The sequence below is a fragment of the Pinus tabuliformis genome, chromosome 3_2 (genome assembly GCF_031772625.1).
Source record: "Pinus tabuliformis cultivar Carrire ecotype Pingquan chromosome 3_2, CPIR1, whole genome shotgun sequence".
Taxonomy (NCBI): Eukaryota; Viridiplantae; Streptophyta; class Pinopsida; order Pinales; family Pinaceae; genus Pinus; species Pinus tabuliformis.
This window is the reverse complement of record NC_142302.1, coordinates 930,248,523-930,276,265: the sequence shown is the minus strand read 5'-3', so window position 1 is coordinate 930,276,265 and position 27,743 is coordinate 930,248,523. Positions and strand designations below refer to the sequence as shown.

At 38.5% G+C, this 27,743-nt stretch overlaps 1 pseudogene across 1 annotated transcript; it reads left to right on the top strand.

The window, feature by feature from the left end:
- Positions 1-1,452: 1,452 nt before the first annotated feature.
- Positions 1,453-17,835, top strand: LOC149183691 (vignain-like; annotated as a pseudogene). Its single transcript, XR_016257199.1, has 4 exons — positions 1,453-1,927; positions 16,284-16,516; positions 17,250-17,396; positions 17,491-17,835. The product of XR_016257199.1 is annotated as a vignain-like (transcript).
- The last annotated feature ends 9,908 nt before the right edge of the window (positions 17,836-27,743 follow it).

Sequence of the window (27,743 nt, the reverse complement as noted above, 5' to 3'; positions counted from 1 at the left end):
ATCACTGTGGCTTCCTTCTCAGCCTCCAGACAACCTTCTGTTGTCAGCTACAGCCTTGTTATTGGCTTCTCCACGCAACTTCTCTGACAGCGATAGCCTTGTTCTTGGCTTCCCCTCGCAGCTACAACGTTGTTCTTGGCTTTCCTCATGCAGCTACAGCCTTGTTCTTGGCTACACGATCGTCGCAGAAGTCCCTGTTGTTTCTGCAACGTCGTTGTAGGTGTACACGTCTTTCCTGCGGCAAAAAATATAAAAAAATATGTGCGAAGGAGCTACAATGCACTCGTCGTAGAGGTACACTCAAAACCAGCAACGATTTCAGAATCGTCGCAGTTATCTGCCTTACAACTGCGATGATCTCAGTTCAAATGACCACATCAGCGAGCGTACATGTTCCTCAGCCCTGACGCTCTAATACCATGATAAAAATGGCAATGTTTGTATTAAAAAAATAAAACCCACTGGTCAGCTCTACGAAAGAGAGTCTGACTCTGCAGAACGCTCTACATTGTTCATCCACATTACACATTAAATAGAAAACATGGTTTTAGGGAAGTTAGAACAACATCCTAAGAAATAGAAACTAATTCCTATCCTGAACCAACTCTACCTATTCTAGGATATTCTCCATTATCTTCAACAAGTGCGTGAGTCAAATTTCCTGGACTCTGGCTGCCTACTTCTTACAGTTTTCTTGCTGGGACAGATGCCTACCTCTATATAGATATATCTAATTGTATACGTGGCACTCTTAGCCATTCTTGTAAAGAAAGTTACCGTGCTCGAGAAGCCACTATTGTAAAGAAAGTTATCATGCCCGAGAAGCCCTTAAACGTAGGGAATTATGACTTTATATTGAAGTGGTTTAAAGTGCGATTTGTTTGTGGAGTCATCTAACGAGGCGAAGGAATTGCTTGGACGACCAAAAGTCGCTGAAATCCTGGCAAAAATAATTCAAAAAATCTTGTAGAAGCAGTCGTGTCTTTGATGGTGGAAATGGATTCAGCACCATCAAAAACGTCTAGGACACCTAAAATTTTGAAGTTTAACAACTATAACTTAGATTTACAAAAATCCTCACCGGATTTTCTCTAAAATAACCAGAATTTCCATAACTTTCTGGGCAACTACTAAGACTCGTTAGACTACGCATTTGTTAAAATGTGGTAAATTTTTTATTAGAGTTAAATGAAAAAAAAATTGTGATTGTGAAATTTAAATTATTTATTATTATTATTATATATATACAACACTTTTTTAAAATTGTGAGTAATTCACCTGTAATTTCAATAACTTAAATTTACTAAATTTCCGGCCATGTTAACGCTTCCCAATTGGTGGCGTGAATCAAATTTCCCCCTAACTAATGCCACACGCTTTCGTGTGTCTTACACTGAGTCGGAGTTATTATATAAGAAAATCATCTTCCCCTTTCTCTCTGTGAATTTTGTGATGGCGAGTGTTTCAAAAGCAACCCTGTTACTGTTCCTTGCGACCACCTTGTGGACTTTATCAACCAACGCTTTAGATTCTTCCCCTGAATTTACAGATGAAGACCTCAACTCTGAGGAAAGTCTGCGACTCCTTTATGATAAATGGGCACTTCGGCATCGCACCACCAAAAGTTTGGATTCGGATGAGCATGCCAAACGATTCGCGATATTCAAAGACAACGTGAAATACATCGACTCCGTGAATCATAAGGATGGTCCATACAAGCTTGGATTGAATAAGTTTACAGATCTGAGTAACGAAGAATTCAAGGCCATGCATATGACAACTAGAATGGAGAAGCACAAGAGTCTGCGCCGAGACCGAGGAACACAGAGTGGATCATTCATGTATCAAAACTCCAACCACCTGCCAGTGTCTATTGATTGGAGAAAAAAGGGAGCACTTAATCCTGTGAAGAACCAAGGCCAATGTTGTATCTGGGATCTGTTTTAACAGATTTGTGCAGATTTGCAAGTGGCTCTGTTATAGACAATTTTGTGCCTTGCAGCATCAGGCATGAATTGTCAATAATCCAAGGGATCCAAAGTCCCTAAACATGATGTTCCTACCCCTAGAGGAACAAGGTCAGCAAACCAACAGCTCTCAGATCAGTTCTCCACCTGAAAACACTCAAAAACAAGCAATCCTGAAATCAAAGCAGGTGCTCCACTAGGCTTCTGCGCTGAAACTCAACTCCTCCATGGTGTACCTGCGTTGCAAAGCAGGTAGAACAAAGGCCACCTGCGCTGAGCGAGATGGGACAAGTGGCACACTGAGTCATTGCTCTAGAATCTTCCAAAAATGACACTTGGATCAGGGATTTCGCCTTGTGATGAGTTAGAGGCTCTGTTTCTCCAAGTGGAAGCAAGGTTCTCCAAGTGGACTCAAGAACTGAAGATCAACTGAAGAGAGAGAGGACACAAGGCAGCTACACATCAGTTGCAAGCTGACTCATCCTTTCTCAATTCATCTATATATTGAGCTCTCTCCTATGAGCTCAGGAGGCTGGAATTTTGTGCAAAGTAATGATATGCTGTTGGTTTCACTATAGAACTATTGGGTGATTGCTTGAAGGAGGTGAAGAGGAGAAATTCTTTCTGCTGGGAGGTGTTGCTGGATTGGGGCCTTCAATGGTTGTAACACTCTCAGAACTTTACTTCTTCCATTAATAAAAGCTATTGAGGTTCTTCTATATGCACTTGTTTCAATGATGTATTGTGATAATTGTATATTTGATTTATGCTAATCCTTGAATCAGTTATGATTGCATGCTTCTTGTAGTTTCCTTCTTTGTTATTTTGCAGGATCTCATTGTAGCTGGGCCAGCAAAAGAGCAAGGAGCTGGGAGCAAGCAAGCAAAGAGAAGAGTTTGGATTCGACATTAAGCGCAAGACAACGGTTAGTGCATTTCTTCATTCTCTCTTGCTTTCATAAAGAAGTAAACCTTAAGTAGTTTTCTTTACAGTTGTTGCTGAGGTACTATCACCCTTAGAGTGGGATAGGGTCATCCGAATCAGATTCTTTTCCCTACAACAAACTGGCGACTCCGCTGGGGATCGTATCTGTTTGATTGTTTGTAGTATTTTGCTATTCATTTCCTGAACAAAAGAGTACCAAATCGAAAAGCTTTTGACTATATCAAAAGCGAAGTAGAGGGCAGCTACTCTAGCTCATTTCTGAGCATGTTCATGATTTGAAGAGCTGATCTACAAGGATCCTTGTAAGCTCTTAGTGATAGCTTTTCATCTTCCTTGTCATCCCTTAGTGTGTGCTTGACTGATTGCTTCTGATTTGAGCAAAAACTGTGCATTTTTGAGAAAATTGTGACCCGGAAACTGTGAAAACGAAACTTTCGTTTTCCAAAGCAGGTAGTACACAGGCTACCTGCTTTGCAACGCAGGTCCCGAAGGGGCTACCTGCGCTGAGAGCCAGATTGGCTGTGCAGCACCTGCGTTGGCCCAAATTTGCCTTGTGCATTTGGGGTTTCCTCCCTTTTTCTTGCCTGTTTTCACTATAGATTTTGCAGCCAGTTACCAGTCTTGTACCTGTTCTGAAACCAACCTTACTTGCCATCATTCCGCCTCTGTTATATAACGAAATTGTACTTGTTCTTTTGTATTTCTTACATCATTTACAATTTCCCATAACGAAAGTAAACTAGTCTTGCTTTGGCCTCTTAGATCTGAACCTGTGTTAGGCATTTTGCTGGTCTAAAGAGTTAGCTTGTTTGCTGTCCATAGCTGATTAGTCTTTTTACTTTCGTCATTATGGTTTGATTTCATGTATTTCCAGTGATTAAACAAGTAAATCTTAAGGTGTCTTTTGATTTTGGACAAGCTTGTTTGTTTTCGCTTTAAATCGAAATCAAAGTTATATAACAACTTTCTTTTTGTAATACATCAACATTAAGAAAGGGAAAAGAAAATACATGCATTGTGCATTTTGCATTTGACTGCTTGCATGACGATTTAGGAAATTTTGCATTAGTGTGTGCTCTATGATCTGTGTGAAAAGATTTGCCTTTCTTCTCCCTCAGTAGTTAAGATTTTCAAAGTTGAAAGATTGAAAAGTTTGCTTCTCATCTTAGACTGCATCAGGAATTTGTCATATACATCTCGTGGTGATCCTTAAAGGCAAACTGCTAAGCAAGATCAACATTAAAATAAATCCAATTTACATAACAACACTTTGAAACATAACGCAAACACATAGAGGTCTAGGTAGAGACGTGTTCCGGCGTCGTTAAACGTAGTGACTGTCGATCTCTACGAAGGTGGGTGATTCCTCCTGAGAGTCGGTGGCACTAATACGGACTTGTGCTCCCACGTACCATCGCGTATATATTGGGAGACCCCTATAGGAACAAAGCCTTTATCCATAGGAAGCCGTGTCGGCCGCCCTACTGATCGCGATGCAGTGAACACAGCATTCACGAAGATCGACCACCCGTACCGTAAAACGTATTCTGTGGTTTCGCGAAAAGTTTGGCACACCCTCTGCCTAGAACTCCAGAGTAGTTTCTTTTGGCCTTTTTCAAACTCTATAACTGAAAAAGTCCATTCGAGCATTTGTCACTTCGGGCTCGTTAAAACATCGAAGGAGACTAGAGTCATCTTTAGCTTTTTCTCGACTCTTAAAACATGAAAAAGCAAAATTGTGTCTAAAGCGTCGTTAATAAAATTTATTTTAATCGGAACATAATCACCTGTTATTCCCACGTTGATCTTTCAGTTGAAAAGTATGGAGCCCACCAACCAAGGAAGTCACCTTGGTGGAAGTCCCAATCCCTTCTCCTCTTGGGGAGATGTTGGTGCGCCTCATATGGCCACATTGTCACTTCCAGGACTGACAATTGGCCTACCTGTATGGCTCTTTTCAACTAATGTAGTTCAAATCGCCACTAATCCTGAGCAGTCGAATCAACAGTCAGACCAGTCTCGAGCTACCCACCAGCCTTCCACCTCTTACAATTCTTCCTCTGATCCTTCATCTTCGCAGGGTAGAGCCGGCAGAAGTCAGCCTCCCATGGAGAAGAAGGAAAAGAAGAAGAGAGAAAAGAAGCAGAAGGGGCCTATGGCGAAGGCGACTGGGGGCAAGCAAAAGACATCTGACAAAAATCCACACACTGCACCGACCGGGCGTAAATCACCATGTGTCATTTGCAAAGGGACCCACTTCCATCGTGATTGTCCTTGTATTCCCCGGATACTAAGGGACTGGTCCCCCAGGTTGCACAATCCGGTAGCATCAACCTCTGGTAGTCATGTTGATTGCAGTCCATCAACTAGCGAGAGTGAAGGACGAAAAGGGAGACCAAGATCACCCTGTATGTTGTGTGAAGGCGATCACGCCATCCACCGATGTCCATTCTTAGATGAGGCGAAGAGAGTTTTGGAAGATCGTCCGGTATCACCGTTACGACTTCCTCCTGGATACCAAAAACTCGTGCCTAATCCCTCGATAGTTGAAAATTCAGCTGGCCCGCTCAAGTGGTCAGCTGAAGTGTCCGTCATTGAGAATGAACCTACTGAATCCAGACCAGACGAAAGTCTAAAGGTCGAAACGGCAGTTGACCCGGTTCTTCCTTCAGAGGTCTCATCCTCAAATGACACCGTCGTTGAAGATTCATCTTCGAATGACACCCTCACTGAAGAGAATAAGGATGACACCATCCAGATTCTTTTCATCAACACAGACTCTGATGAGCATCAGGGCAACGTGCCCATTCCTTTATCGCAGGAAGGAACATCGTCAGGGTCGTATCCGACCGTGTATTCGGTCCCACCACCAAGCAACCTGGTTGTGTCCTTTGATTGGAATCAACTAGGCAGACCCCGGTTACCAGCCAGTATCCCATTCAGAATCATCGTCCAAATCTACAGAATGGTGATGGCTGGAACTATCATTGATGAAGGGGCTTCTGTGAGTATCCTTTCCTCTATTGCTTGGAAAGCACTGGGTTCCCCGGCGCTTTTACCTGAGATGAGAAATCTATCAGGTTTTGATAAAGGAACCAGTCGCCCGTTAGGGATTCTCCCCAATGTTCCTGTTACATTGAAGGGGAAGACAGTTCATATGAACGTCATGGTCGTCCAAGGACCCTTGGTGTATAACTTACTCCTTGGACGAGACTATATATATTGCATGGAGGCAATAGTGTCCTCACTCTTCAGAGTTATGTGTTTTCCGCACGAAGGAAGGATGGTCAAGCTCGTAGACCAACTTTCATTTCCAGGATCACGCATCGCAAATAGTCAAATACCATCCCTTAACGGTTTATTCACTCAAGGAATGCCTCCACCCCCGGTTCTACTTCCCGATGAATGCGAGTGATTCGGAAAGATGTAACTGGGACCCAGGGGGCATGCACCCTGGCCTGCCTTGGGCAGAGGAAACCTTGGGTATAAAGTTGATTTCCGCAGAAGAATATGACTAGTCCGTACCCCGTCCGAAGGAAGGAAGAGAGGGTTGTTCTAGAATAAGATTCTTTTGTCAAAGTTATGTGAGTGAGATAATCGGCTTCTCGCTCCCCTTGTCTAGGTAAGTAGGCTCTCCTGAGGAAGGAGATCCATTTGTGGCAGCAAGTAGCCACCATCTTTGAAGGCAAGCCTCACCCATTAAAACATATGTTTTGAAGGATAAGTAGGGGCAGCCTCCAAAGAAAGAGATGAAATTGCTGCAACAAGTAGTCACCATCCTTAGCAACCTAATGATAGACATCGCCGAAAAGAGAGTTCAGTTTGCGGCAGCAAATAAAACCATTTTTCGGATAATAAGAAAGAGGCAGCGCCTCGAAATTATACTTTATACCTGGGGGCATGCAAACCTTTTGGAATGCAAGCACGGGACGACTATTTATTTTTTAAATTTTTAGGTCCTCCCTTTAAACCTGTAGGTCTAACCCGTTAAACTCGTAGGATTAGCCGTTTCCAGCTTCCATAAAGAAAGGATGTGGGGCAAAAGTCAAAACTTGCCAAATAGGAGCATAGCTTCGTGAGATAAAGCTCCTTAAAAAAAATAGCTATCTCACCTGAGGTGTTTCTTGTATTATGACTGGTATATTCGAGCAGTTTTAGCACACAGTTCATGCTCGTTAAAAAATAAACGCAAGATCCGAGCAGTTTTAGCACATAGTTCATGCTCGTTAAAAAATAAACATAAGGTTGAGCAGTGTTCAAGCTCGTTAAAAAACGAACCCAGCCCGGTAAATAACCTTGGTAAATGTAACCTTTGACAGCCATATTAAAGCCCTTGGTCGTGTTCTTGCAGTCTCACCTCCATTCGTTCATTTGGCCAATCGTTCATCTCCATATGTTTGTTTACCCATTTTGAGGAACAGCTGCGAAGAGTGATTTCACTTAGCCATCCTTGTGACACTGCCGTGATTGGAATATTCCAACCTGTACCTGGAATCTGCTGCTATCTCTGTTTATCACTCGTTCCTCAAAAGACGAGTCTTCTTTGAGCTCTTTTCTCCTGACTCGTAAAATATGAAAAGTTTGCCGAGTTTTGGCCTTCCAGCTCGTTAAACGACCGGAAGAGCTATCCCTCCTCTAGATTTTAATCTTTTTGGACCTGAGGGATTATTGCACAAAAAGATCGAGCGCTTGTTTTGTTCGGCTCGTTAAAGCAATCGAAAATTCATCCCTTCTGTATTGTTTTATACTTTTTCGGACTTAAGGGATTAGATGACGAAAAAGGAATTCAGGAGTTGACTTTATGTACCTTTTCAGACTCTCTAAAAATGAAAAGGACCGAGTTATCCTTGTCGTTAGACTCGTTAAATTCATTAAATAGCGACAAACTTGTCTTTAGACGAGAACGAGTTTCCCTATCGCTAGGCTCGTTAAAACATAGCGATGGGCTTGCCGAAGGGCAGGTTATAGAACAAGCATATGTTATCCTCCTCAAGCTTGATAAAAATAAAGAGGTACTGGTCAGCAATGACTGGGGAAAAATTGGGAGAACCTCACAGCTTTAATGGTAGCAAGTCGCTCTTGAACATGACACTTTGTCCTCCGTATCACATCGGGTTGGGTTGTTTCATTCACCGGTCTCATCACCATGGTCCTCGCCACACCATCCACATTTGGGGTAATGCTACCAATCCATCACATCAGTGTCGTTATATGTTCAAGAGATGTTGTTCTGCAAAGAGTCAACCGTGTCCCATCCACTGCCATACATTGTCCTTCATCCATTTCATGACCGCCACCCTGAATCATACATCACAGTTTGTTTTCACCTCATCACAATCACTAGCTCCATTCCGTGTCAATGATGTGGGATTCATTAAGGCCCTCCTTTGACGGATCGCTCCTTGTCGACATCAGCTCATTATCCAAGGAGTTGATCTAGGAACAACCCCTTCAGTACTTTGAAGCTTGCATGCCTCAATGGCAAGTTTCTCACTTCCGGCGACAGGTATACATCAATGACCTTCGACCAGAGGATTTTGCATGGTGGTCGACGCCAAGTCCTTTATTCCCACCATGTGAATTGTACTGTTGTACCTTGAGGGTCATCATCCTTATCGGTGATTCCTCTCGCGCTTGTTAACGGTTTACATCATTGACCGGTAATCAAGCGATGTCTTTCCATGTTCGACTTCAAGAAATTCTCACATGGATCGACTTGTACATCGAGTGAAGATCGAAAGAGATTGAAGACCCCGGATCTAGTTTCATCCATCCGGGCTGCGATATATATTCAGGATATAAAGACATTTGATGTGTACATCATTGCAGCAGATGATCATCCTTCTCAAAGGATGATAATTTCAGCAGAGAATTATCAGTCTACCATCAGACGATCGTCTGTTCTATGTACCAAAATGAATTTATAAAGCTGAGCATGGGAATGCCCGCCTCAGCTAGATCATGAAAAAGTATGAAAAATAATGTATTGTATTGTATCTTATTACAGGACACTTCTCAGCAGATTGAATGAACTTCGGATCCTCCTAATAAAGCATTTCACCCGATAAACGACCTCATACTTTAGGGGGCATCTGTTATAGACAATTTTGTGCCTTGCAGCATTAGGCATGAATTGTCAATAATCCAAGGGATCCAAAGTCCCTAAACATGATGTTCCTACCCCTAGAGGAACAAGGTCAGCAAACCAACAGCTCTCAGATCAGTTCTCCACCTGAAAACACTCAAAAACAAGCAATCCTGAAATCAAAGCAGGTGCTCCACTAGGCTTCTGCGCTGAAACTCAACTCCTCCATGGTGTACCTGCGTTGCAAAGCAGGTAGAACAAAGGCCACCTGCGCTGAGCGAGATGGGACAAGTGGCACATTGAGTCATTGCTCTGGAATCTTCCAAAAATGACACTTGGATCAGGGATTTCGCCTTGTGATGAGTCAGAGGCTCTGTTTCTCCAAGTGGAAACAAGGTTCTCCAAGTGGACTCAAGAACTGAAGAGAGAGAGGACACAAGGCAGCTACACATCAGTTGCAAGCTGACTCATCCTTTCTCAATTCATCTATATATTGAGCTCTCTCCTATGAGCTCAGGAGGCTGGAATTTTGTGCAAAGTAATGATATGCTGTTGGTTTCACTATAGAACTATTGGGTGATTGCTTGAAGGAGGTGAAGAGGAGAAATTCTTTCTGCTGGGAGGTGTTGCTGGATTGGGGCCTTCAATGGTTGCAACACTCTCAGAACTTTACTTCTTCCATTAATAAAAGCTATTGAGGTTCTTCTATATGCACTTGTTTCAATGATGTATTGTGATAATTGTATATTTGATTTATGCTAATCCTTGAATCAGTTATGATTGCATGCTTCTTGTAGTTTCCTTCTTTGTTATTTTGCAGGATCTCATTGTAGCTGGGCCAGCAAAAGAGCAAGGAGCTGGGAGCAAGCAAGCAAAGAGAAGAGTTTGGATTTGACATTAAGCGCAAGACAACGGTTAGTGCATTTCTTCATTCTCTCTTGCTTTCATAAAGAAGTAAACCTTAAGTAGTTTTCTTTACAGTTGTTGCTGAGGTACTATCACCCTTAGAGTGGGATAGGGTCGTCCGAATCAGATACTTTTCCCTACAACAGGCTCAGTTCACGTTTCTGCATTTGCTTTATGCATTTGCTCTATGTAATCTTCTTATATGACTGTTTTTGCATATGCTTCTTGCATTTGTTCTATGTAATCTTCTTATATAAATATATTGTTAAGCTCCATTGATTTTACACAAAAGCTACCTTGATTTATGGAATTGCAGCTTTTCTTAACTTATGGAAACCAACTGCAGTAGTTTCCTTAAGTTAAGAAAATCAACTGCAATTACTAAATTTATAATTGGGAGCTACTAAAGTGGTCCATCACTTTGATCTGATCTCTACCTTGATTTGTGGTTTTTCTAACACATAGCTTTTAGAAGCTTTATGGAAGCTTAGCTATATGTTCATCTGTTTGGTCCCCAAGCTCGGATCTCAACCCCCTTCAGTTTTACACCATCTAGCTGAGATAGTAGAGCTTGGAAGTGCCTTCATAATTCTTGTGTTCTTTTTCTTTTGCTTGGATTGAAGCTATAGTGCTGAAGAAGTAGCAGGCAAGTGGACTGTGGCTTTCATCAAACATCACCAATGGCTGGAGGTAACTCGTATCCCTGGGTATTAAGTTTCAGTGATTCTTTTCAGTTCTTTCCGCATGCAGAGTCGTTGTTTAAATTTATTAGTTTTCTAACAGTTGGTATCGGAGCCTCTATTACCTCTACCTTGGTGTGCTCTCGCCGCCCTTTTGTCTTTCTATGCACCTCAAGGGCGCCACAGTCGAGCTGCATGCGCTCCCAAGACAAGCTGCATGCGCTCCCAAGCCAAATGGCATATGACTTTGGTTTTTGGAATTACCTTTCGTTTCTGTTTTAAAATTTTAAAATTCTCTTTTTTATTTTGTTATATGTTTTAAGGTTGAAAATCATAAAGGGAGAGTTTTTTAATTGGAAATGGTATAGAGTTTTATTCAAAGCCGATAACAGGTGTGTTGGATCTTTCTGTTGATGGGTTTTTTAATTCTGTACAAGCTGAATTCACTTGCGTTAACTTCAGATTTTATTTCCCCCAGATTTTATTTCCCTCTTTTCGGTATGCGATTGCTTTGTTGTGTAATAGGTTGGGTTAAGTTTGGAATATTCATAAAATAACTTATGCTTCTTGTGAGATCGATCAACTCTGCGAGAGTTGAAACCTGAACGTATTTGCACTCATTGCGATTATTTTTTAAAGAAGTGAGGGCATGGGATGGGGTTTGAACATGCAACCTGTGCTATGCAACTGAGCTAAATATTAATCTGCCATAGTATACTATTGATTTAAGATTATTTTGTTTGTGACATTATTATTGTTTAATTTTAAAATTATGGGCACTACCATTGACTATCGAAAGTAAATTCAGAAAGGTGTGGAATGCTCATTGTTATTGTCAGGCATATTCTTCACTGCATCTCCAAAATGTATGAAGTAAAGTTAACTATTAATTTTGAGTTTGCTTCGTAATGATTGGATGTGGGAATCTGCCATCCGCATGAAGTCAGTTATGAAAATCCAAAGCTCGGAAAGCTTGTTCGTGTTCATGGTAATTTAATTGACTATTTAATCTGAGATCCCGAAATCAATTTCAATCACGGAAAGTGGAGCAGAGAGGTGGTCTATGCAATTTAGGACATTATTCATTGCATTATATATATGAACTATGCATCCCACCGTGGAAATGTCGATCAACAGAAATTTTATTGTTTTGTCCCTTTTCGTTCTTCCGTCTGCTTAAATTTGTATTCCACGTTTTCTGTTTGAAATTTATATGGTATTGTGACTATATGGTATGGTAAATTGTTACCTGTCCGATGCAACCATTATTATGTTTATCATAAAACACACTATGGATTATCCAACGTTTACCAAATACGTTTATGGTATATGGTTAACCAAATACGTGGCATGGTATATATTTACCAAATACGTTTACCAAATACGTTTATCCAACGTTTACCAAATACGTTTATGGTTTACCAAATACGTTTATATTGTATTGGTTTACCACTAAGGTTTCAATCAAAAACGATATTGGTAAAGAGTTATAAGTGAAAATTGAATACAATATAGGTTTACCACTAAGGTTTAAATCAAAAACTTATATGGGGGCAGAAATGCCTGTCTTTGTGTTTTTATTTTTGAGTTTATAATTGGAACTGTTTGGAGGCTTTTAGAACCCAATGATATGATAATCTCCTGCCCTGAAGCCCCGGGTCCGGCATGAGATCTATGACATGGAGTCCATTCTTTATTTATTTAATGGTAAGCTCAGATGGATTTTTCCAATTGTAAATCGCTTTGATGTGCAAAGTAGTTTTGATCATGTTTTAAGAGCAAGCGTCCAACTCTTATTGGGATTATAGCCTAAGAGGTTTCCTTTTGATAAAAATAAACACGAGATCTTTAAAAGTGCTATATGAAGTTTTTTAATTATATCACTTTTTGAAGAACAAAGTTTTTTTTGATCATGTGGTAAGAGCCAGTGCTCCTTAACTTTTTAAGGTGATAGAGCATTTTTTATTATTTGATAATTATTTTTATGGAAGAATAAACTTGGCCATATTTTCAAATGGATGTCTTTATGTAGCAAGGCTTCTGGCTGACACATCTAGTGGTGCAGTTAGCAGCCTTAAAGACTTGCACAATTTGTGTGTTAGCGTGTGCCATGCTATTCAATATATGTTTATATGATGGTTCTTGAATTCGTTAGCTGCGTCTCCTGATCCCATCATTATCAAATAATGGCACTCTGTAAATTTTATAATTGATTACATATTCATTGTAAAATTTACGCTGAACTTAAGGACGGAGCTTGAAGTCAAGCCAGCTAGCCTTCGAACTGCATTTGCTATGCAAGTGCAAAGTAGAACAACGCTGCTTCAGTCAATCTCCGGGTTAAGTTTTGTTTATGCAACAAAATAATGTCTAGTGATCCATATGATTTTAATTAATTAGAGAATAGCCACAGCATCTTTAATTAAATAAAATTATATATTTTGATTGATCACATGAAGATTATTTAGACATTAAATTGTAATTAATTACACTGAATATAATAAATCTTATCCCACAGGATTTTTTATTATATTTATGTAATTAGTTAGGATAAAATTTCATAACCTACCCACAGGAGTTATGAATTAATAAGTTTTATCATAAAGTTTTATTGAATCTATTTGAATTGAAAATTTAGCCCACAGGCAATTTTCATGTCATTTGATTCAATTCTTTTTAGCATGTTTTACATTGGTAAAACATGAAAGTTCATAAAGTTTTATTGCATCTGTTTGAATTAAAAATTTAGCCCACATGCAATTTTTATGTCATTTGATTCAATTCTTTTTAGCATGTTTTACATTGGTAAAACATGAAAGTACATAAAGTTTTATTGAATCTGTTTGAATTGAAAATTTAGCCCACAGGCAATTTTCATGTCATTTGATTCAATTCTTTTTAGCATGTTTTACATTGGTAAAACATGAAAGTTTATTAAGCCTCAACATAAGCATGTGATTCTTTATTTTGATGCAGTAGTACAACCTGCAAATTTCTCTGAAATTCGTTCTGACATTCCCGAACTTGAGGAAGTAATCTCGTTTGTTTGTTATGAATCTGATATGGTTAATGTTAATATTAACACATGGTGGATTGATTCTGGTTCAACAATTCACGTTTCGAATTCCTTGCAAGGTTTGCAAAACCTAAGGAAACCAGTGGGAAGTGAGCAAAGCATCTTATCAGGAAACAAGATGGGCTCGCATGTAGAAGCTATAGGAACATGTTATTTAACTTTAAGTAGTGGTTTTGTTTTGGAGTTATGTTCCAAGTTTTTCTAGAAACTTGATTTCAGTTTCAAGGCTTGTACCTTTTGGATATTCCTTAAACTTTTCAGAAAAATCTTTCAGTCTATTCTATAAATCTGATTATGTTGGGAATGGTATTTTGTCTAATGGTCTTTACTGCATTAATTTACAAAACAAAGTCACATATGATTCAATGCATGTTCACACTGGCACTAAAAGATGTGTTATTAATGAAGTTTCCTCTAAATTATGGCACCGGAGACTAGGTCATATCTCCATAGATAGAATTAAAAGATTGGTAAATGAAGGAATACTTAATACTCTAGATTTTACTGATCTTGAGACTTGTGTGGACTGCATAAAGGGAAAGCAGACCAACAAGTCAAAGAAAGGTGCCAATAGGAGTTCAGACATATTAGAAATCATACATACTTACAGATTTTATTGTCCATCTCACAGCACTAGGATTGTGGAATCAAGAAATGCAAAGTTTCTTGAAAATGACTTGATCAGTGGGAGCGATCAAACCAGAAACGTAGTTTCTGAGAAAGATCATTCAGAATCTCAACCTTCCACTTCAAGTGATAGATTGGTTATTATTCATAGCACCCCTCAAGTACAAACTGGTGTTGAACAACCAATTGTTGAAGTTCCACAAGCTGCTGACGATATTCCAGTAGATCAAGGAGTTCAAGAGTTGCCAAGAACTTTTGAACAACAAGTTGAACCACATACTTCTCAGGAAGATGATGGTACAACATTAAGAAGATCTACTAGACCTAAGAGATCAGCAATTCCTAATGATTATGTTGTGTATCTACAAGACCTGACATTGCATTTGTTGTGGGAATGTTGGGACGATATCAGAATGATCCAGGTTTAGACCACTGGAGAGCTGCAAAGAAAGTAATGAGGTACCTTCAAGGGACCAAAGACTACATGCTTATGTATATCCTGTTTGAGGCTGCTTTACATGGTGTATGGCTTAAGAATTTCATTTCTGGGCTTAGAATTATGGATTCTATATCTAAGCCATTGAGAATATATTGTGATAATTCAGCTGCTGGTTTTATGGCTAAAAAAGTGGGAGTCGAAATAAACACATCGACATTAAGTATTTAGCTATAAGGGAACGTGTTAAAGAAAATAAAGTGGTCATTGAGCACGTCAGCACTGAGTTAATGATCGCTGATCCTTTGACTAAGGGCATGCCACCGTTTAAATTCAAGGATCATGTATTGAATATGGGACTTGGTTCCATTATGAAGTTTTTCATTGTATGGACAATGATATTTTAATGAAATTCTTAATTATTGTGATGTTTTTTCTCATATTTATGTGCACTTTAAGTTGATTTGAGAAAATTCATTTAAGAAGGACCAAGAATAAACATAAGGTTTATTCATTAAGAAATTGTTGCCACATAAATTATAATAAGAATAAATGCATAGTAATACATGGAAGATAATACTCGTCATAAGAGAACTTATCGCCATGATTCATGTATCTATTACTTAATACAGATTATCAATGGTTTTTAAGTTGAGACATTAAGTTTGGAAGTATGGACCAAGTGGGAGAATGTTAAGCTCCATTTATTTTACACAAAAGCTACCTTGATTTATGGAATTGCAGCTTTTCTTAACTTATGGAAACCAACTGCAGTAGTTTCCTTAAGTTAAGAAAATCAACTGCAATTACTAAATTTATAATTGGGAGCTACTAAAGTGGTCCATCACTTTGATCTGATCTCTACCTTGATTTGTGGTTTTTCTAACACATAGCTTTTAGAAGCTTGATGGAAGCTTAGCTATATGTTCATCTGTTTGGTCCCCAAGCTCGGATCTCAACCCCCTTCAGTTTTACACCATCTAGCTGAGATAGCAGAGCTTGGAAGTGCCTTCAGCATTCTTGTGTTCTTTTTCTTTTTCTTGGATTGAAGCTAGAGTGCTGAAGAAGTAGCAGGCAAGTGGACTGTGGCTTTCATCAAACATCACCAATGGCTGGAGGTAACTCGTATCCCTGGGTATTAAGTTTCAGTGATTCTTTTCAGTTCTTTCCGCATGCAGAATCGTTGTTTAAGTTTATTAGTTTTCTAACATATATTACACTTTTTCTTCTGACAAAAAAAGGCCAATGTTGTATGATCTTCAAATTTGCAGAATTAGTTTGAGTTTCAAAACAATATCCACTCATTTCTTTTAGATTGTTTTTTAAAATTAATCCAATTATCATTATTTTAGTCAAGATTTCGAACTAATTTATTTAATTAATTTATTTACTTATATTAAATTAATAGTAACGCATTGTTGTTGTGTATTAAATCAATAATAACCAATTACAGTGATTCATCTTCATTTAATTATATGCTTTGGATCAATAATAGCCTAACATATACATATACTTGGTATATGTTGTAGCTGATATATTGTTTATATTTTCGTTTTTGCAGGAAGTTGTTGGGCATTTTCAACTATAGCTTCTGTAGAGGGCATTAACTATCTCAAAACAGGGAAGCTCGTTTCTTTATCAGAGCAACAGTTGGTAGATTGCAGTAAAGAGAATGCAGGCTGCAACGGAGGGCTTATGGACAACGCCTTCCAATATATCATAGATAATGGTGGAGTCGTTGCTGAAGATGAGTATCCATACACTGCTGAAGCCAACGAATGCAGTCCCTCCAAGGTATGTTAAGTGGCAATACTACTTACCTGTGCATTTAGATAGGATAATTAAATCCTAGTAAAATGCATTTAGATAGGATAGTTAAATCCCAGTAAAATGGAAAATTTTAGTGAAATGGATTTCTATATAAATTTTTTAATAGGTAACCAGTAAAAATCCCTCTAAATTGTGTGGATTAGGATGCTGTATTTTTGGAAAAATTGTAGATATAGATGTTGAATATTTGGAATTTTAGCTATTTGCATGTTTATGTTGGTATATTTTGATTCTTAATATTTGATTAGAAAATTTTAAATAATATTTGATAGATTAAATTTAGGTAGAAATTTGTGAAAATTGAAAATATATGTAGTTTTTATCTCTATATATAATTAAATTTAGATAATTATATAAATTATTAAGATAACACATTTTATTAACTAGATAGATAAGCTTTTTTCTTGAAAATGACAACATTGAATTGTCAAACCTTAATAGTATGCCTCGATTCCCTTCCTATACCATAAGAATCCATATATTTAATTCTCAATCAATGTGTGTGTAAACAACAAGGAGTTTTTATTGGCATTGAAAAAAAACAGTTCTTATAAATAATAGTAAGCATCATCATAATATTTTTAATAATGGTGCGTTATCATGTTTGTAAGATTATTGAATTATTATTTCATTTTATTGTCTTAATAATAATCAATATTATATTTTGTAAGTTTACTAAGTTTTGTTTTCTTGATAGGTTAAATCAAATGCAATCGCAGCAACTATTGATGGTTTTGAAGATGTTCCTGCTAACAATGAAAAATCTCTTAAAGAAGTAATGGGTCACCAACCTATGTCTATCGCCATAGAAGCAAGTGGTAAAGATTTCCAATTTTATTCAAAGGTAAGTGGTCATAATCTATTACATTGTTCTTAAAAATGAATATATTAGAAATGAATAAGTTGGCATCTACACTAAGCAATTTTTTAATATACAGGGAATATTCGCTGGTGATTGCGACACTGAACTTGACCATGGAGTTGTAGCGGTTGGTTATGGCAAGTCTCCTGAGGGAATTAATTATTGGATAGTTAAGAACTCTTGGGGACCTGAATGGGGAGAAGAAGGGTATATAAAAATGCAACGAGATATTGAAGCAGTAGAAAGGAAGTGTGATATTGTCATGCAAGCTTCATTACCTACCAAGAAAACACAAGACATTAATATTGAATTGGATGTTGATCACATTAGTGACGAATTGTAAAAATTGTCTCAACAAAAGATTAATATTGTGAAATCCAATAATATGAAGATTCCTTCTTCATTTATTAACTAAATTTGGTCATTATAATACATTATTGTTGATAGGTACTTCTCACTTGAGAGTTTAAAATACATTATCAAATTGCACTATTATTGATGATATTGAATAACTTAAATTAAATTTTGCAATGTTTCAAAAACTCGATAATGGATGGTTTGGTTCAATTCCAAAACAAATTTGAAAAATGGATTAATTTAGCCTCAAAAGACTAAGGTTCACGAATTAATTTAGCCATGGAATTTGAATGGGGCCAAAGTGTATTATGATTATATATATATATATGTGGGGGGTTTGTTTGTGTTGTGATTTATTGCGTGAATTTTATTTTATTTTTCGAACTAAGGTTACTTGAATTCGAATGGGGTAGGCCCTGTCGGCGAAATTCGTGGGCGTGGGTGGTCCATGTGGTCATGGAGGTGGACGAAGAAGGGCCCGTGGGTGGGGGCATGCTAGGGGGCATGCTATTTAATTCTTTTTTCTGTATATATGGTGGTTGCGTGGGGGTGACTGGAACCGCGAGCCGTTGGATGGGCAATTTTTCCAGTTTTAAATTTAGATTTTTCCTTTGTTCGAGGTCAATTTTGCAATAAATTTAAAGTTTTTACGGTTTTGTTTTGGTGAAATTTGTTTTGGTTTTTAGTAAAGATTTATTGGAATTGTATATTTTAAGTTTATAAATGAAAAAATTTAAATGTTTTAAATATTTTCAAACAATAAATTTATAAATAAATTTGAAAACACATTTTAAATAACTAAATTCACAATCTTACAACCAAATTCCATAAAAATTAACCTCCAACATTTTCTTTTTACTAGACATTTAGTGATTCTTAGTGCCAGGTTAACAATATATTAATCGCTACTTCAAGGTTAGCATTATATTTAAAAATAAATAAATGATATTAATTGTGAACCCTCTGTATTTCTCAATTGTTTGGCAAAGGTATTCGTTGTTTGTCCATATCATACTCACCCCACACCAATAGTGTATTCATAAATGATGTACAGAGGAATTGCCATGACAGTGAAAAGTGATGGGAATTTGGGGAATTTTTTTCACTAAATCTTGCACTAGTAGTGTTTGAATCATGTTTTTTATGGTGGAAATGGATTCGACGGCATGAAAAACTTATGGGGCACCTAAAATCTTGAAGTTTGACAACTCTAACCTGAATTTACAAAAATCTTTACCAAATTTTATCAATCTTACCAGAATTTCAATAATTTTGAGAGCAAAACAACAATCTCATTAAACTACGATTCATAAATTGTACAATTCAATAATTTCCAGGGAAAAATAGCAATCTGCTTAAACTACGATTCATAACTTGTAGAAAATAGGAAGGCTACCACTGAGTCGGTAATGTTCAGCTAAGTAGACTCTAACTGTTACATGCGAGAAGTTTAACATTTGAAGAGCAAATTCTAATCTCAATATCACTCAGTTTCTTCTATAAATTCAATGATTAATGGTAGTTATAGTAATTTGTATAATAGTTATTTCAAAACTTTATAAGGAAAAATATATGTATAAATGAATTGATTCCCATTTATTAAAATGCACAAGTCGTATTTGTACATGGATACAAATTGTTTAACGGTTATTGTTATTATTGAATTGATTTCCAAATATAGACTTCCTTCACATTCTCATAATCAATAATATATATTGTTGAATTAGTATCATTGACCTATATGAAAGGCATATGTATAAATGAATGGATTCCCATTTATGAAAATGTACAAGTTATATTTGTATATGGATACAAATTGTTTAGTGGTTATTGTTATTGTCTTTGAATTGATTTCTAATTATGGACTTTTTTCGCATTCTTGAACCAATAATATAGTTCAATATACACTGTTGACTTAATATCATGACAATATTTGAACATTGAAATTATCTTTATATTTTTTTTGCTTAAGCAAGAGTCAATTTTTTTTTCCATTAATTTGTATAAAGTAATTACATAAAATACAAAAATTCCAGATCTCTGGAACTTACGCGTGGGAAAAAATGAACACTAAAGCAAGTGTCCCCTCCCGACTAGCAGTGAGCAAAAGAGGAGCAATGGCCCACAAAAAAGAAGATGGCTTGCCCACTACGGAAACCTAGGCCAGCGATCCGCCAACATGCACGGTGAACCTAGGCCGTTGATCCGCTGCTGTTAGATCCAACGGTGGAGAGGCATATCGGGTGAAGAAGAAGCCAAGAGAATACCCGCCCGATGTAGGCGGTATTCTCTCTCCTGTTGGAGCCACGTGTTGAGGGATGAGTGGCATCGGGCTCAATTCGAGAAAACCGCTTCCGGAGTTGAAGGCGCCCGATGAACCGGAAACCACCTTGAGGGCGGTATAGAATGAAAAGTGGTGGACCTAAAGATGGATTAACTTTGGTATAAAGAAAATTCCGGGTCCGCTGAGGGGGCATCAAATAAAACTCGTTGACTCTTGGCCATTGATCCTCGTCTGCTTGATCCAACGGTTGAAACAGATGTCGGAAGATTGAGTAGCAAGAGGAATACTCGCCCGATACAAGCGGTATTCTCTCTCCTTCCTAGGACATGTGTTGATCGATGAGAGGCATTGGGTTTATATCTAGAAAACCACTTCGGGTATTGAGGCTGTCCGAAAACCCGTAAACCATCTTGCCTGTGGTTTGGCTCACAATACCACCGGTTCGTTGCACCCATTGCCTGCCAAACATCAGAGAGCCACGAACATGCCCCTGCCACCTGCTATTGTAGGAATTCCACGGCTTCTTCTGACTGGAAGCCCTCCACTCCATCTCCCTGCGGAACAAGGCAGAGTTAAACTGTAGTGAAGGATCGTTTATATAAACCCTCTTGTTGTAATTCATCACCCACCTAAGAACCCTGGGTCTAAGCTGATCTATGTTGATATATCTGACAAAGGCCTTACTGCTCCTTTCAAAATTCATCCAAGACCATATATCTGCTAAACCCCAACTTATGCAATCTGCTGGAATCCCCTGTTCTGATAAAGTTCTCGGTCCGCATTTGCTTGGCTGAGACAATCATCCCTCAACCTACCCTGGGGAACCTCATACCATCTGTACTTATTGCAACTCTTAGAACAAAGAACACCTTTATTAGCTAATATATCTGCTAATTTATTGGCAGTCCGTCGCACATGCTTGAAACTTAAGGTCCTCATGTTCTGAAGGTGGGCATGGATCCTTTGATAGACCTAAAGAAGCCTCCAATGTCTCGAGACTTTTTTCGGAGCCGAGCCACAGCAGATTCGTTTAACTGAATTGATAATCAGCTCAGAGTCTGCTTCAATTATAATGTTTTGAAGATTGTCATTCTTCAGGATTTCTAAACATTGCTCTAGGGCCATTAGCTCCGCCATATTGTTTGTGGCTCTTCCCAAATTACAATGAAAAATGTATAGAATACTGCCCTTTTCATCCCTTATCACTCCCCCATAACCAGCCAGGCCCGGGTTTCCTTTTGAGGCTCCATCTATGTTACATTTCAAATATCCCTGAGGGGGAGGATGCCAAAAGTCTTTATTAGTGACCACCTGATCTACAATTCTTTTGTTACCTTGAGGAATAAGCCCCTGCAAACCCAACTGAAGTAGAATCTGCACATCAGCAGCTGAAGGGGGGTTCTTAGGGGGGCTTGCAATAAAGTTCCAACCGTCTCCTTGAGCTGTCTTAATATTTGTTCCATAATGCTCTGGGAGGAACTCTTTTGATTTTTGAAAATTCTATTATTGCGTTCTTTCCAGACATCCCAAATTAAGAAGCTTGGAGCTAAAGCCCAAGCTTTGTTTACTGTATCATACTCAGAGAAGTTTCTTCTCCAATTCCTTAGGGTGTTGGTAATGCTTCCTCTGTCCCTATCTGTTTGTCTGAATATTAAGGCAATCCCATCCCATAGCGAGGAAGTAAAAATACAACTGTTGAGAAGGTGCTCCATGGTTTCATCTTGTAATTCACATAGCTGGCATCTGGATGGGCCAGAAACACCCCTTTTCCGGATGTTTTCCCATGTCAGAATTTTCTTATGATGCACTAACCACATGAATAGTTTGGTTTTCATCCATCCTTGGTGCTTCCATAGTTCCTTCCAAACCCAATCCGGTTTTGTGGAATCCAGCTTAAGGGCTATGCGCTTTGCCTCTTTAAGGTTAAAGTTACCTTCATTGTTATTACCCCATCTTAGTTGATCTGAATCTTCTGATATCAGGATCCTTCTTTGATTCAGGATGGCTGTTAGAGCATCAGCTTGTGCTTTCAAGGTGGCATTGTTCTTGTATTCCATCTCCTTCCAAATTCTCCATTTTCCTCCGCTATTAGTCTGATCCCAAAATTCATTTACTCTGAGTAACCCTTTGGTGTCAGTATCATTCTTGAGATTTTCAAAGTCTTCTCTTAACAGTTTAGGTTCCTGTTGCCATCTGTCCTCCCAAAACCAAGCGAGGTCTCCAGCTCTTATTTCCCAGAAACTGTTTTTCTGGATTATATCTCTGTTTTCCCAAGCTTTATTCCATATGTGGGAGCCCTTTATGATACCAGACATTCTTATATGGTCCTGGGCTTGCCAATTATTTGCATATTTTTGGTTCCAAATTTGTGCCCAAGGAGCATCTGGCTCTTTTAACCATCTCCACCATAATTTTTCCCCCAACACTTTGTTTAGCACTTCAGGATCATCCAGTCCTAACCCTCCATGTGTTTTAGGTTTGCATATCTTGTCCCAGGCTACCAAGGCCCATTTTTTCTTTTCTTCCCCTTTGCCCCAAAGAAAATCTCTTTGGATATTTCTGTAGTGTTGCATAACCCCTTTTGGAGCTGGAAGGGCTAAAAACATGAAGATGGGGATTGATTGAAGGACAACCTTTGTGAGCACCAGCCTTCCAGCTAAATTCAAGGATCTGCTTGTCCATTTTCGTGCTTTGTCCTGTAACTTATTAATCACAGGCTCCCAAACTATCTTGCTTAGAGGTTTATCTGTGAGAGGTACTCCCAGATATTTGAATGGTAGCATATCTCTTTGAAAGCCTAGTATTCTGGAAATATTTCTTTGAATAGCAATGTTAGTATTGAAAAAGAAAATCTTTGATTTAGAGAGGCTTACCTCTGTACCCGCAGCCATAGCAAAGTCTCGCAAGATTTGTTTATAAGCTTGCGCTTCCTTGACCGTAGGAATGCCCTGTAGCATGGTGTCATCTACAAATTGTTGATGGGTTAAAGCATGTCCGTTCCCAGATAGTTTGAGACCCTGGATTTTACCTTCTTCTTTAGCAGACTTGATAGCTTGTCCTAGTCCTTCCATCATAAGAATAAAGAGAAAGGGGGAGAGAGGGTCTCCCTGCCTGAGGCCTCTTGAAGGAGTAAATATCTTAGATGGAGAACCATTTACCAGAATTGAAAAACTGGAGGTAGTAACCAAGGCCATTATCCATCTCACCTAGTTGTGGTCAAATCCATAGGTTAGAAGTACTTTCCTAATATAGGCCCAATTTAACTTATCATAAGCCTTTTCTAGGTCCAATTGCATAATCATTCCTGCCTACCTTTTACTTGTTAGAGAGTGAACCACCTCATGAGCTTGAATGATGTTGTTGAGAATTTGTCTGCCCTCCACATACCTCGTTTGCTCCCTGGAAACCAGAGTTGGTAAAAGGGGTTTAAGCCTATTGGCAATTACTTTTGAAATTATTTTATACACCACATTGCATAAAGCTATAGGTCTGAATCTGTCAGGTGTCATAGCATTGTCCTGTTTTGGAATCAAGGAGATGAAGGTTGTGTTGAACGCTTTCAAAACAGTTATGTTCTTCCTGGAGTCCTCCACCACATTCAGTATATCTTGCTTGACAATGCTCCAACAAGCTTTAAAGAAATCCACATTGAAACCATTCGGGCCTGGCGCTTTTCCATTTTGCATTTCTTTGATGACTTCACTGACCTCCTCTTCATTCACCGACCTATTAAGATTATGATTGTCTTCTCTTGTTACAAGCTTAGGGATGTGCTTTGTGAAGTCACTGATGAATTGTGATCTGTCTATGAGAGGTTCCTCCGCTATGCCTTGAAAATGTTGAACCAACATAGCTTCTATGTCCTTGTGGGTATTGAACTGGTTACCTCTGGAATCCTTGATAGTTGAGATCCTGTTGTGAGATCTGTGCTCTAGGGTAGATCTGTGGAAAAACCTTGTGTTTCTATCTCCTTCTTTTAGCCATTGTACTCTTGACTTTTGTCTCCAAAATGTTTCCTCTTGTTTACATAAGTCCTCCCATTCCTGTTGATGCTTATTAGCTTGTTCATTTCTTTCCCCATCAAAGTGATTAGGGTCTGATTCATATCCTGAATTTTCTTTTCAACAACTTTTTTTGCTTCAAAAATGTTGCCAAACTCATTCTTATTCCAATCCTTGAGCCTGATTTTGATATGTCTCAATCTTTTTTGCAAAATGAACATTTTGGTGCCCTGAATTTGCAATTCTTCTTTCCACCATTTTTCAATGTTGCTAATGAAGTCTAGATGGGTAAGCCAGATATTTTCAAACCGAAAAGGTCTATTTCTTGGGGTACCTATACAGGATGCCTCAAGTTGAACAGGCCAATGGTCCGAGCCACCGAAGGGGAGAATCCTCGCCGTCATATCAAGGCCTGTGAGCATAAGGTCCTCTGAGATTATGAATCTATCAAGCTTTGAAGCTACTTGAGACTCTCCACCTCTTTTATTGTTCTAGGTGAAGAGGCCATTACTCGTATCAGTGTCGACTAGCTTCATATTGTTAATAAAATTCTGAAAAGCTATAGAGTCTTTTCCTAGTGTTCTAGTCCCACCCTTTTTTTCCGACAGGGACCTGATCATGTTGAAGTCCCCTCCTAAAATCCATGGTATTTCTGAATATCTGTCTCTCAGATCCTCTAGAGAGTTCAGTAGTCTAAGTTTGTCATCAGGCTTCTATGGACCATAAACGTTTGTGATTAAATAAACTTCCATGTCTCCCACAAGCTGGATAACCACTGATAAGTAGTTTCTAGATGCTTCAGCATCCACTATACTTATTCTTTGAGGGTTCCAAAGTGTGAGAATACCTCCTGCTGTTTTGTCTGCTTTGACTTCTAGAAATTCATATTTATTAAGCCATTTGCTATGTATTTCTCTTATTTTTTTTATTGAACACTTAGTCTCCTAGATGAAAATCATATCAGGTTTCTCTTCTTTCATTCTATTGCTAAGATTCCTTTGTTTCCTTTTACTTCCTAGACCTCTAATATTCCAAGATGTGAGCTTCATTCAGTAAGATTTGTAAAAGAATAGCTGGTTAGATCTTTCATCTTACCTGAATCTATCATCAGTTTTCCACATTCTATCAGTAGCTCGTTTTGCTTCTTTCTACCCCTTTTCCTGCCTGGGTTTCTGGGCGCTAGTCCTGCTGTGGTTTTCATGGTTTTCACCCCTTCGTTGTCCTGACTTTTGAGGTTTCTTTTACCTCCCGACCCTTTAGCCTGAGTTCTCCACAGAAACAGCTGCTGCACTCTGTCGAACTCTTCTTGAGGTAATGAATCCATTCCTTCCGTGGTTCCCTGTTTCAGGAATTTTTCCAGATCTAGATGTTCTCTGTCGAGAATATCCTGCAGTTCATGATCCTCCATTTCCACCTCACTCGGGGTTATCTCTTGGTCCTTATCAAGTTCCATGTTACTCATCATAGTCTCCTGTTGTTGGTTTATATTCTGAATCTCCTCCATATTTTTTTCCTTTTCCTTCTCCCCTGGGTTGTCCTCCATAGACTGATTTGCCTCTTCTAACTCCTCTTCTTCTTCTAGTACCTTGTATCTGTTCTGGCTTGTCTGCTTTTCCTCATTGTTTTTTTTTGTAACCTTTTCCCTCCTTTACCTCTATTACCCACCTTGTGAAAGCCATCAGTATCTTTCCCTACTATGGCTTTAGTTCTGCTCTCTGATTTGTTGAGAGGGCAGTCCCTAAATAGATGCCCATGTTCATGGCATTTGCGGCATCTGAAAGGAACATGTTCATAGTCCACCGCTTGTACCCATTCTTCGTCAAAAACTTCCAGGATCACTTCATCCGGTAGGGCTCCCGAGAGATCCATCTCCACACATATGCGGGCAAAGGAAGTGTACTTTCCCCTTCTAGTGGCCTCAGATATTTTAACAAAACGCCCTAGTTTATTTCCTATAGCTGATAAAGATTCTGGTTGCCAGTAATCGAGAGGTAGGGAGTAGAGTCTTACCCAAACCGGGACTGAAGTGAAAGTCTCATGCTTCGGGACAAAATTCATCCTCCAAGGCCACATATAGAGGCCTGCTGCAACATAGAAGTAGGGCTCACCTTCGAACACCCTATCTTTGTCCTCAATGTTAGTGAAAACTACAGTGAAGAAACCCTTTGAACCAAGGTGTAGGTCTATACCCCCTTTAGGTTTCCAGTGATTTTTAATCCATGCCTGTAGCGCCTTCTCCGTTGGCCATAACCCCATGAATTTACAAATGATTGCGTAAGTCGTCATGTGATCCCTATGTGCCTGCAGCGCTGGATCACTTAAAACTACTCTGGGTGTAATAGTAGTCTTAGGCTTACACGGACCATTATGTTTTTTAGTTTCTGTATTCTGATTATTTTTCTCAGCTCCTATCTCTCTTCTGACTTCTTCTCGACTATCACTTTGTTCCTGTGTGTCTCTGTTGTTCTGTTCTCCTCCTTCTGAAAAACCTTTTACAGTCTCCAGCGGTTTCTTGCCGCGGCTAGAGACTGCTTGACTGTAGGAGGGAGTGGAGCTCCCCCCCCTACGACCTTCCATGGTGTCCAACGCTTGATGTTTTCCTGTAAACCCTAGCCTCTGTTCAGCTCTCCTTCTAGAATATTATCCTTATATCACTCTAAATTGCAATATTTATTTATATAGACATATTGTTGCATTAATTTATTTTATATTAATAAAAATAATATAGAGATATTTAATAATTTAAAAATTGAATAAAACAAAATAAAAAATAGAAAATGGGGGAGAATCTGAAGTTATATATAACAGTTTGAACCATAGAGTATTCGAATCTTTGATATTCCATTATAGATAACATATAACTGCATGTATGCATTGAGTTCTTGCAAGTTATATTGCGTTAGAAGTATTAAGGGCAGTTGATATTTTATCATAGGAAATGCTCTCTATATATGTTATAGGAAATGCTCTCTATATATGTTATATTCAGCTCCAAAAAAATTATATTAGATTAAAAATATGATAGTCGAGCAAAAATGATAATATAATGCAGATCATGTCCAACCATATATATGATGCATCCAACTCTTGTGAGCAAGAGTATGTGGGATTAACATATGACAGCTTGCGCATAGTCACTGTATTAAAAATAAGGGGTTCAAATAACCAAATCTCGACTGCGTATAAAATGATCTACATTTAAATGCATTGAGAACATTGGATAAAAAGTAATATAAGCCATCGTACCATAGGTCAATACCAACTATGCAAATCGAGTTGGAGTTCACAGTACTCCTCGATTAATAACATGCTGTTAGCATAGCCACTGTTAGCTTGTTGAGTGGTACAATATTGAGTTATGAGGTGGGCCATAGATTATGCTAACCACTCGATATTCGATATTCGGGCAGATTGTTACTATTCACCAACAATTTTTAATTGAAGTTTAAATTTCAGCAAAATTTCAAAGAAAATCTACTAGAGTTTTATGGTGTAGAAAATGCGTAATAGACTGCACACATTCAAAGGCCATCCTTACCTCAGGATCAAAATAACACAAACAAGTATTTAATAGAAAGCTATTGGCAAGGATTACAATTTGGAAAACTCATAATTTAAAATTAAATGAGAATTTTGGATGAAAAATGGCAGGAAAAGATACATGTAACGACTAGGAAAATTGCATAA